At 37.4% G+C, this 12,149-nt stretch overlaps 2 long non-coding RNA genes across 4 annotated transcripts; one reads left to right on the forward strand and one right to left on the reverse strand.

Annotated features, from left to right (window-relative positions):
- Positions 1-935: 935 nt before the first annotated feature.
- LOC134201285 (uncharacterized) lies at positions 936-1,673 on the reverse strand. The gene is made up of 2 exons (XR_009976509.1): positions 1,619-1,673; positions 936-1,214 (listed from the first exon to the last, which is right to left on the reverse strand). It is a non-coding gene; the product is annotated as an uncharacterized LOC134201285 (long non-coding RNA).
- LOC134201274 (uncharacterized) lies at positions 1,221-11,401 on the forward strand. 3 transcript variants are annotated; one of them, XR_009976489.1, is made up of 8 exons: positions 1,541-1,783; positions 2,557-2,791; positions 2,891-2,971; positions 3,797-3,854; positions 3,930-3,968; positions 4,074-4,129; positions 4,230-10,242; positions 11,063-11,401. It is a non-coding gene; the product is annotated as an uncharacterized LOC134201274 (long non-coding RNA). The 3 variants fall into 3 exon arrangements; XR_009976488.1 differs by lacking the exon at positions 11,063-11,401 and having other exon boundaries at positions 1,221-1,725; positions 4,230-9,289; XR_009976487.1 differs by lacking the exon at positions 11,063-11,401 and having other exon boundaries at positions 1,221-1,663; positions 4,230-9,289.
- Positions 11,402-12,149: the final 748 nt, after the last annotated feature.

Here is a 12,149-nt window from a genome sequence, read left to right on the forward strand (position 1 = left end):
CGATCCATTAACGGTGCTTTTAGGCCCTACAAGCACCAGTCACCGCCCTCGTCGAACCCGTCGATTGCGACGAGGGGCTCGACGAGCGAATTAGCCCATAGACACCGCCCGCTGAGTTTCTCGCCGGATATACACCTACAAACGTTAGGGTGAAGCTGAAATAGCCTCTCCAGGCTAAAAGCATAAGTAAAAAAAAAAGTGGTCTTAATTTTGCTGTCTACGAATGCAACTAGTTGCGGGCTTTTTCGATTAAAAGTCATTAAGCTAGGGTTAGAACATAGATATAATACCCTCAATATTTAGGTTAGTATCATAATGTAAATAATGCACTTGGGCTTGTGAGCTCGCCTGCAAGTCCGTTAAAGCTAGCACAACCAGTGTATAATCTATAGCATAACCCCTCGAGCTTATTAGCGGGACTTTTTGGCGGGAACGCGAGGAGTGAAGTTGTGTGATTTGTTTTATTTTGTCTAGTTAGTGTTTCTTCAGATTTAAATGTGTAATAACAGTGGTTTATTAACTGTTTAGTATCTGTGAAAGTGCACAAATGTGGGAAAATGAAACAAAGCCACTGAACGTAACTTCTCGGGATCTTCCAAGAAGTCCACTGATAAAGTCTCAGTAAATGACCACCATTTTACTGAGATTATACTTCATCCCATATCATCTCATCTCATGTCATTTCATTTCATCCCAGTTGATTAACGTCTCAAATTAATCATCTTCATTTCATTTCATTTCACTCCATATTATCATTTTTCATAAAAATAAGGGGCCATCCATAAAGTACGTCACACGAATTTTAGGACTTTTGAACCCCTCCCCCCCTCCTTGTCACAGGTTGTCACATTTTTATAACCCCCCCCTCCTGATGTGACGTCACACATTTTTAAAATTTATGTATGTATTTAAAAATAATCGAGAGAAAACAGCTATTTTCATTTTTTACTTATTTTTATTAAATAATAATCTAATAAAATCAACATAAAGTCCAACATTTCATAAAACCGAAAAAACAAACGACTAGTTAGAAAATAATAAACGATTAATTATATTAATTAAAGATAAAAAACTTAATTATCGAGTGTCCATGGACTTTGGATCCACTCTTTTATATCAGCTATTACTGGTAAATCAGGCACTTCATTTTCGTTCTGAATTTGAACGTCAGGAACATCCTAATTTGAGTGTCTCACTTGCATTACAACGCCGTTCTAGAAGTTAAATGACGTTGCATGAGAGATTATCGCATAGCGAGAATGCTAAATTATTAATAAATATAGATCAAGTTTGTAAATTTTTAAAATTTTTAATTCACATACAAACTTTGCGTTTTAGTATTTTAAATTTTAACATGTGACGTCACAAAAGTATTGACCCCCCCATGCCCCTTGTCACACGATGTCACACTTCGGTGATACCCCCCCTCCCCATTAACGTGTGACGTACTTTATGGATGGCCCCTAAGAACATAAATTAAAATAAGACATGACTTAAAGGTCTTAGCTACCAGGTCATAAAATCCCTTAAAAAAAAAGGTATTAGTTTATTAGCGAAATTTTTGGCGGGAACGTGGCGGGTGAAGTTGTGTGATTTGTTAGAATTTCTATATAATTACCTATTTAGTGCTTCTAGTGTCTGCGATATGCCAGGGTTTTGACACGTAAGATCTGTTACAACGAAAATACAATACAATTCCATTAAACGTTGATATTACGTGAATAGGTACTGGCTAAACTTTCCTCTATGGTCCTCTAAAGTTCCTTCCTAAAGTTTAACCTAGGTACTATGAAAAGTAATTTCTTAATTTTTACACAATTAGCCATTGTGTGATGGTTATTTAAAGCACACTACAACAGTTACTTTTTTACAAACTAATGGAATTACTGCGGAACAATACATGTAATGTAGCTTAATATTCACAATAAATATTTTAGTGAATTGTACCTGACTCTGACATAAATTTATGTATATAAATTATTTTTGAGTAATTTAAACAAACATTATTATTATCCAGTCTGATAATATATGGCGCAAACAACATGATTTGTACAATTACAAGACTTCTTCAAAGTATTAATGCTACTTATGTATAACAATTTATTATTAACATTTGTGTGTATTAAAATTTGAGTATTTTGAGTCTTTTGTATTTCTAAACAATAAAGGTAGGCAGTGGCTTGGCTCTGCCCCTGGCATTGCTGACGTTCATGAGTGACAGTAACCACTTACTATCAGGTGGGCCGTACGCTCGTCTGCATACAGAGGCAATAAAAATAACCAAATTAAACATTAAACATTTTATAAACATTTTCACATCAAAACAGTGTAGATCTACTAAATATTAAATTTGATAGAATAACGGTTTCATGTTGCTAATAACAAATAAATAAAAACAGAAAAAGATAAACCATAGATAGTGTGAATTTCATAAATTTTTTTTAAGATTTCTTAAATTTTTTGTTATAGATATTTGATTTTTTTGTTAATTTTCTTCCAGCAATTGGAATCTTTGCATAAACCGACTTTTTGACCTTATTTACACTTTTTTTCCAGTCAACATACTGCAGCCTTTGGCCAATCTAGGGGTGGTCGTGGTGGCGGTAGAAGTGTCTGCACATGTGGTGGTGGTCGCCACCAAGCCAGACTTTCGGCCTCTGAACCGTAATTACCTCTTAAAACTAAAAGTCTCAATACCAATTGAGGAATTGCCACCCGGCCAACCCCTAGAAACGCCACAGCACTCTAAGAGGGTAAGGGTGCTCCCTCCTGTGATGGCGAAACACCTAAGGTGTGTATTCTGGTACTTTTAAATATTTATGTTTATAACAGCAAAACAGTATCTATAGCCATTCTATATATATATATATATATATATATCTGTTTTTAGATCAGAAATGTGGAGTTTCTCTCTGCATAAGCTGACATCGACCAGTGGGCCAATGGAGCTTTTGGTGCCATCACCTGCCCTGTAACTATATTATTCAATAATATAATATATTTTGTAAATAAATAAATACAGAAAATATATATTAGAGAATGTTCAATTCTCTGTACAAAATTGAATCGTAATTTGTAAGATTATCTTTTTTTCTTATTTTGGCAATAGCGTTTACTTTTTGCCAATGACGTAAATTAAAAGATTGGGAAACTAAGTTAAAAAAGGATAGGTACGAAACACGGGAAACGATGAGATAAGTAGGAAGAAGTTTGAAACGGATAATAAAAGCTTTATAAATATACATATGTATATACACACTTACACACCAAATATTTAAACTTTAATATGGTTCTTACGGATGAAAGATGACAATATTTTATAAAATATACATGGATACATACAGGATATACAGGTAGGAATTTGTAAGATTAGCTTGTTTTATAATTTTGTCATTCAACATTTGGCCCTAATGGGTTTGAAGTGGATTGCGGTCATAACTCGGCGTTTTTATTATAATTTCTCGAACACTACGGTCGTGCTTACAAAAAAACAAATTCCATGCGTGGGAAAAGAAGCACAGGCCCTCATTATAAAATAAGTATTGTTTCCTCAAGGTCATTAGTTATTGACGACTCTCTCGAGCGCAAGGACGTTTCTCAAAACGTAATCCTTTTCAATAAAGAATGCATATCCTATATGCTTGGTTATAGGTAAACTGATCGTATTTTTCATTATTCACGAGTAACCTATCCATAACTTCCAACGGAGAAAGTTAATTTTTGAGCTATTCAATTTTTATTTCATAATTTGAATTTTGAAATTTTGTACTCATTTCTTAAATCAAAATTTTTGTAGATAGTATGTGGGCCTGGCAGTAGTTGGGCAAGCACCTCGACCACCGAGAGTGGCCTGTGTAAGTAATTATAAAATATTTTTTTATACGTTAATTTTTTGACATTTGTTTTTGAATATTTGTTTTATTTTTCAGAAGTTTGGATCGCACTCCCAGAACACCCCGTCGACAAATGTAAGTTCCTCTCTGTATACTACCAATATAGAATATAAAATAACAATAAAAATACCATAATAAATAATTACTAGCATTGATTAAAAATTTCTTTATATTTTGTAGAATCCGTTGGTGCAAACCTCTTCGCGATGACGAGCTAAAAGCTTTGCTCAATTACGGTAAGTACATTATGGCATCAACCTTTTTATCGATAATCGCGAAAGTAAAGTTCCTATTATAATCGAAACCACAACTTTTAACTTTTTTCCCTTCAAGCAGCGAAGAAGAGTCTAAGGATGAAGAAATTGTCCAGCCGTCATTGGTGCCCCGAGCGGCAAGGATGTGGATGGACGAAGACGATGAGGAAGTTGGAAGAGAAGATGGGTTTAATATTACTTACGAGTGGCCTCCTCAATCTCTTCGCCTATCCACGTTAACCCCAATGCGCGCCTCACCGACGACTCTTTCGTTTACTCCGTTAGAACCTTTTTTCACTATTTTTTTATTGCTTAGGTGGGTGGACGAGCTCACAGCCCACCTGGTGTTAAGTGGTTACTGGAGCCCATAGACATCTACGACGTAAATGTGCCACCCACCTTGAGATATAAGTTCTAAGGTCTCAGTATAGTTACAGTATATAGGTCTCAGTATAGAACCTAATAAAAAATTAAAATTTGAACGGAGAAAGGTGTTAATGCCTCAAATTGAACCCCATTTAAAGCGAAGAACCTTCACCCAAATAAGTGGCCCTACGGTCTCTTTCATACGATGTATTTATTGCTATAGGGGATCGTGAAATCGTGGAAGTGATTGTCACGGAAACCAACACTTACGCACAGCACACACACTGGTGGTAGGACCTCTTGTGAGTCCGCGCGGGTAGGTACCACCGCCCTGCCTATTTCTGCCGTGAAGCAGTAATGCGTTTCGATTTGAAGGGCGGGGCGGCCGTTGTAACTATACTGAGACGTCTGAGACCTTAGAACTTGTGTCTCAAGGCGGGTGGCGCATTTGTAGATGTCAATGAGCTCCAGTAACCACTTAATACCAGGTGGACTGTGAGCTCGTCCAGCCATCTGAGCAATAAAAGATAAATAAAAAATATGGGATCGTGAAATCGTGGAAGTGATTGTCACGGAAACCAACACTTACGCATAGCAGCTGATAATGGCCATGTTTTTTTTTTTTTTTTTGCTCAGATTGCTGGACGAGCTCACAGCCCACCCGACTTACTGTACTTAGTTACTGGAGCCCATAGACATCTACAACGTAAATGCGCCACCCACCTTCAGATACAAGTTCTAAGGTCTCAGTATAGTTACAACGGCTGCCCCGCCCTTCCAGCCGAAACGGTCTACTTCTTCACGGCAGAAATAAGACAGAGCGGTGGTACCTACCCGCGCGGACTCACAAGAGGTCCTACCACCGGTAAAATGTTGGAGAATGAGACGATCCAATAATAGCTGGATTGGATGGCAAGATACAAATGTAAACGTGCTTTACACGTATCTTGCCCATCGTTCTGGCTGTGTGGGTGGTAGTAAATAACTCGCTTAGTAGAGTAGTATATTAGTAGTAGAATATTAGTGTACCTCTAGAAATATTTGTTATACACCAGACTTCTCCGCGGAGATGTGATATGAGTGTTTCCTGCTGCTGTCAAAATGCCTGCATTTTGTTAACAATGAAAATTGTGATTTTGCAACGTTGCCACAGTGGCCGGGCCAAACTTTCCAAAATTAAACCAATATTAGACCTCTTTTTTAACACGCTTTATATTACCTTCACTTGTATATATGTTTGTATGTTTGTAACTGACTCCTTTGGAAGCGATTTTGACCCACTTTAAACGGCCAGTTGTTATTTAAATTTTGTAGATTTATCGAGGACCGATGACAATACACCAATTTGATAAGATTATTCCATTATTCAATTTGTCAAATAAGATTTTTGTCAATTTATATAATTTTTATCTATAGTCGATAAGGCGGGAATTGAAGTTAAAGTACTTAATAGTTTTAAAAATACGCTTTTATAGAAAAGTTTAACTAAAAAATGAAAAATAAATAATAGTTTACAAAAATTAAAAAAACACGCGTTATAGTCTAAAATTCAATTAAAAAATAGAAAATAAATTTTAATAAATTTAAATTGAAAATACTGTAAAAAATATATATTTTATTTAAAAAAAAGCGTGGGTACTTTTTTAAGATATTATTGGAATAATAATTCTTCTACTCTTATCTGTCGAAAAATATTTCTAACTAATAACACCATGCACCCCACGCTTTTTTTACAATAAAATATATTTTACACTATTTTCAATTTCAATTTATTAAAATTTGTTTCTATTTTTTAGTTGAATTTTATATAAAGCGTGTTTTTTTGTTTTTTTAAACTATTATTTATTTCCTTTATTGATGCAAGAAACAAATTACAACCATAGAAATTATAAGTTTAAATATTTAATTTAACAATCTGGATTGAAATTCAAAACAGGTTCATACAGAAGAATTATAAAAACTGAACAGATGCCTAAATACCTTGTGTGTATATATATATATATACATGTATATAGATATACACATACGTTCACACACACATATGTAAGTTACTATCTAATTAAATTTAATGTAATGTATTATTAACTGAACAATATTAATTATTTGAGAATATATTTAACTAATTTATAATATTTATAAAAACTATTTTCAAAATTATACGTATTAGCGCAAATTAACGCTATTGACGAGAGTTTGACAATGTGGAAGGGCTGGCTTTTTTTTTTAATTGCCGTTGTAGGCAGACGAGCATGCGGCCCACCTGATGGTGAGTGGTTACCGTCGCCCATTGACTTCAGCAATGCCAGGGGTAGAGCCAAGCCGCTGCCTACCCAACTGGCTTGACAGAAACCAGTTCATTCCTAACAAGGCAGCGACAGTTGGTATCAAAACTTATACTAGGACGCGCGCTGAGTCGGCTGCGATGGTCCTGCTGAGGCTGCGATGCTGGCTTGCTGTGGGATGACTGTCGATGACTTGCTTTTGTCTGCGAGAATGCGGGAATTGTGGTAGCCGAAGTTCTTGATGCGCTGATGATGAAGTGTGAAGGTTGCAATTGTTCCGTCGCAGGTCACCAGTGTGGGATGCTGAATGATGAAAGGGAAAATGTTCCACCGAGCGGGTCATATTTGCTCGGTAGACCGACGGTCCGAATGTTGTTGTTCGGATCTTGTATATATGCGAGCTTATCTTGAAAATGTCATAAGCGAGATTCAGGCGTCTGTCAAATATCTTGTTCTGTGATGGGTACCGCCACAAAGTGTTTGAATCGCAGAGTTACCTGTGGCGGTTCGAAGTTCACGCCGGCCCTCGGCTTCACAGGACGCGCCAATTTCTCGTGCTCAGGCTTTTAAATGGTCTTGAGCATAAAGGGCACACAGTATGGGCAGATTTTTATAATTCTAGTCCGAAAACTTAAGGTCCGAGGCTTTGACTGCGTGGTGACACTGCAGACTAACCGGCAATTGGTGCCGTAAGAATTGTCGTCCCTTACAAAAAGGAATATGACAGTCGGCCAAGTGTTGGGATGCACCTCGGGAGATGGGGATCTTTTGGTATGGAGAGATAAAAGCCGGGTGGCATTTATTTCCGCATACCATGGTCTCGCATCTGTCATGTTTGGAAATAGACTGAGGCGGTCTGTCGCTCAAGACTACAATGTGTGTATGGGCGGAGTAGTGGCAAGGACCATCAGCTCGCAATGTGCCCCATAGAAAGAAGACGAACAAAAGTTTGGTACATGAAAGTTTAGAAGGCTCTACAAAGCTAGCGTTTTGAACTCACACATACTACACCACGATCGAGCGTTGTCACACCGGAGATTCCGGACGGTGTTATCCACTAAATTGACTGCACACAGAACACATCCTACTTTTTTTTTTCGGGTATGGGCCGGACCTCCATGAGGTCCCCGCGCCTAGGGGGTATGTGGGACTCGACGATCTGCAAGGTGTTGGAAGCAGACCGTGGGCCCAAGGATTTTTAGGGCCCACCCACTAAACGACTCCCCTGCACTCTTACACCCGACGTCCGATCTCCGTCCGGGGTCAAAACCCACACATCAAAACACATCCACCTAGCACAACCATCGCAACACAAGTACATTGCCCGACGCAATACGACCTGCTCAAGCCGGGAAAGTCAGACCGCTTTAGGCACCATTGCGTCGTCTGCCCCAGCCGGACTCATACACACTGTAAAGCCTGCAACGTGACAATGTGTATGTACATTTGTTACGAGACATACCACACTTGACACGGACACTTTACCGTTTCTTTCCTATCTATGCTGATAGCCTTGAGAGGCTATTTCAGCTTCTCCTTGACGTGTGTAGGTGAGCTCACGGGACTCAAACCGGGAGTGTTGCTAGCACTAACCCTAGCAAGAGCCGTGCTTCGCAGAATCTACCACCGAATCGGAAACGCGACCCACTGAGAAGATCCGGCGAGAAACTCAGTGGGCTGTGGTCTATGGGTTAATTTACTCGTCGAGCCCTTTGTCGCAAGTAACGGGTTCGACAAGGACGGTGACCGGTGCTTGAGGCACCTGAAAGCACCTTTAGTGGATCGAACACTTAATCTCTCATTGCCACTTATTTTCATACACACACGCGCGCGCGCACACATTAAGGGTTTAAAGGCACTAGTGTTATAGATAGTACTTCTAAAAAAATTGATTTTTTTTGCCCTTGTAGCCAGACGAGCATACCTGATGGTGAGTGGTTACCGTAAAAAGTTGGTGATTTGTTATTGTTCCCATCCATATTGTTGCACAGTACTAAAAAAATCCTGCCTTATGTGTTGTAGGACTTGTTAGGTACGTTGTATGTTATATGGCGGGTTACGGGGTCGTGTCAACCATGCAATTCGCAATTATTAGAGATGGCACATAAATTAAGTGCGCAACTGGATTATTATGAGTGTTGGGTAATGGGTGTTGGGTTATTTATTTGTGTGCGATCTTTTAATTATGTGATACCTAGGTACGATTAATTGCAAGTGACCTGGTTGTTATTACGTTTTTTAATATTATTATTTTCTTCTTTTTCATCACGAAATCATTAAAACAATTGTTTATTTGACATACCATCAATAGTTAAATAAAAATAGATTCGAAAAAAAACTAACTAAGCTAAGTTAAAAAAACTAAGATGACTGCAGCGGCTATGGCGAAAGAATATTGGTATAAAAAATAATTATTCTTAAATATGATTGTTATAAATTAGTTTGTAAGTTTTTTTTTTCAATAAATAAACGATGTATAATAATATTACATTCAGCCAGCGTTTTAATTTTTTTTATCGTAAAGTAAAAATTAAATTAATTAGGTATCCCATATGGGGTATAAATAATATTATTTATAATAGAATTCTCAAGTGTAGTATGAGAAATTACATAAAGGAATATATCTTGATTAATCTAATTGGAATTATACACTGTGTTTAACATATAAGTTTAGCGGCATTCGCTACAAGATGTCGCTAGTTTCCATACAAAAATATAGTTGTCCTAAAGTATCCCAGTTTCTGATGTCTGCGAATGGTTTATGTGTTGTCGGGAGCTATTTGAATTTTAAATATATGCGCTTATAAGGTTGTCCTCCGCTTAGTTTTAAATAGCACGTTACTGCGTTTTTTACTGGTGGTAGGACCTCTTGGGAGTCACCACCCCGCCTATTTCCGCCGTGAAGCAGTAATGCGTTTCGGTTCGAAGGGTGGGGTAGCCGTTGTAACTATACTGAGACCTTAGAACTTATATCTCGAGGTGGGTGGCGCATTTACGTTGTAGATGTCTATGGGCTCCAGTAACCGCTTAGCACCAGGTGGGCTGTGAGCTCGTCCACACATGTAAGCAATAAAAAAAAAATGCTGATAGCCTTGAGAGGCTATTTCAGCTTCTCCTTGACGTGTAGGTGAGCTCACGGGGCTCAAACCGGGAGTATTGCTAAAACTAACCTTAGTAAGAGCAGTGCTTCCAAGAATCTATCACCGGATCGGAAACGCGACCAACTGAGAAGATCCAGCGAGAAACTCAGCGAGCTGATGTTTGGGTTAGGTTGCACGTCGAACTCTTTAACTCTTTTCTCCTAGCGTTAGAGCTGAAGGTTTCTATTGCTAGAATTATTGGCTCTGATGGATCCGTAAGGACGTCTCTAGGACGTCGACGGTGATTGACTCCTGCGTCAGAGGCGGCAACGATAAGACGATTATGATGACGCATAGCTTTATCGAAGTGAGTTTTATTATTGTGTTTTCTACTCAATGCTTTTATAGTTTTCCGACAAGAAACAACACGAATAGTGTTAAGTTATTTGCTTTCATGAACTAAGCAATAATTAAAAATAAATTTATTACTGGTGGTAGGACCTCTTATGAGTCCGCGCGGGTGGGTACCACCACCCTGCCTATTTCTGCCGTGAAGCAGTAATGCGTTTCGGTTTGAAGGGTGGGGCAGCCGTCGTTACTATACTTGAGACCTTAGAACTTGTATCTCAAGGTGGGTGGCGCATTTACGTTGTGGATGTCTATGGGCCCCAGTAACCACTTAACACCAGGTGGGCTGTGAGCTCGTTCACCCATCTAAGCAATAAAAAAAAAGGAATGACAAAATCAATTTTAGCTTCTCTGATATTAGATTTTATTTGAATTTTTCATTTATATTTCATTTATTATATCGTTATCATGTTGAATGCATTCTTTTAACTTATTGAAATATTTAATGTCGTTTAAGTTAAATTACAGCCTCTTGTTTATACAATATGACTCTAAACGGAGAATTTAAAATGACTTAATATACTTATGCTATATTTTTTTTAAATTTTAATCACTCAAACATTTTGGCTTATTCAAATGCGACACTCTTGAGGTACGTATTGATGATATTCTCTTCTCTGTGGCAGTATAAGCTACATACTTAGATACTTTCTGGATTATTCCACGGATTTTCAAAAATATTCAGTTCCGTATTTTAAGTCAAATCAATGTAACAGGGTAGTTTTAATGTGTTACCTAAGGCTTCGGTCCGTCGTTAAAGATAAATATTGTAATTTCAGCTTCCCGTGGAGATGCCTTCAAGTCTCCTTTCACCCCTCGATATTGTATTAACTAGCGTATTGTGTGCGTCGTCATACCTAGTGGCGGATTAAAGGTCCAGAGCGCCCTAGGGAATCACTATCGGCGCCCCTGTACCGGCCATAAATGGCCATCATAATACTATAAATTTCAACTAGTTATTTTTGCAATTACGATGACGTTGTATTATCAAACCCTAGACTTTAGTAGACCAGGACATTTAGTTCAGCATATTATGTCTATATGTTAAGGTCTATAACATTTTTTATGCTAACAATTTTTTAACCAAATTTGTTCTAAAATAAAGCATTATTTGCGAAGGTGTTTTTATAAAGATGATATTAATCCCTATCCAAACAAATGCGTTATTCATTACAACATTAAAACACCCAGATCACTTCAAGAAGGGCTTTGACAATTATAGATTTTTCTGAATTATGGATTTCTCTAGGATCCCATCATCAGATCTTGATGTAAACAGGATCATTTGGGAAGTCTACCCATTCGAACAAAAAAAAAGAAAAAAGAATTATCCGAATCGGTTCAAGCATTCTCGAGAAATCGGTGAAAATTATGGTCGAATTGATAACTTTCTCTTTTGAAGTCGGTTAAGAAGCGTGATTTTGGTACCATAAATAGCTCCTTAACATTCTTTTATTCAAAAATATTTTCACTTTCTACGTAAATGAAGAGGCGGGTAAAATTTAGCCTTATGCCAAAGTAACTATTCCACGCGAACAAAGTCGCGGGCAAAAGCTAGTCTATTGTAAAATGTCAACGGGTTAGAATAATAACGCGTTCTACTAGTTATAGATACTTGTATTATTTATATATGCGTGTTTAATTTATAAAAGGCTTGCATGTCAGTGTGTTTGTTGGGTAGTTTTTTAAAAATAAAACTACTTTTTTTAGTTCTTTTAGGCGGCACTTGAATCCAAAATATCTGAGGTGTATTTGCATTACATTATTCATTGCGGTTTGCTTGCTTAGTTCATTGAAGAAAGCGATATGAAACTTAGCTTATAAATTATTATTATAATTTATTTATTTATTTCTTAGATGGGTGGA

Source organism: Bombyx mori, chromosome 24, assembly GCF_030269925.1.
Source record: "Bombyx mori chromosome 24, ASM3026992v2".
Taxonomy (NCBI): Eukaryota; Metazoa; Arthropoda; class Insecta; order Lepidoptera; family Bombycidae; genus Bombyx; species Bombyx mori.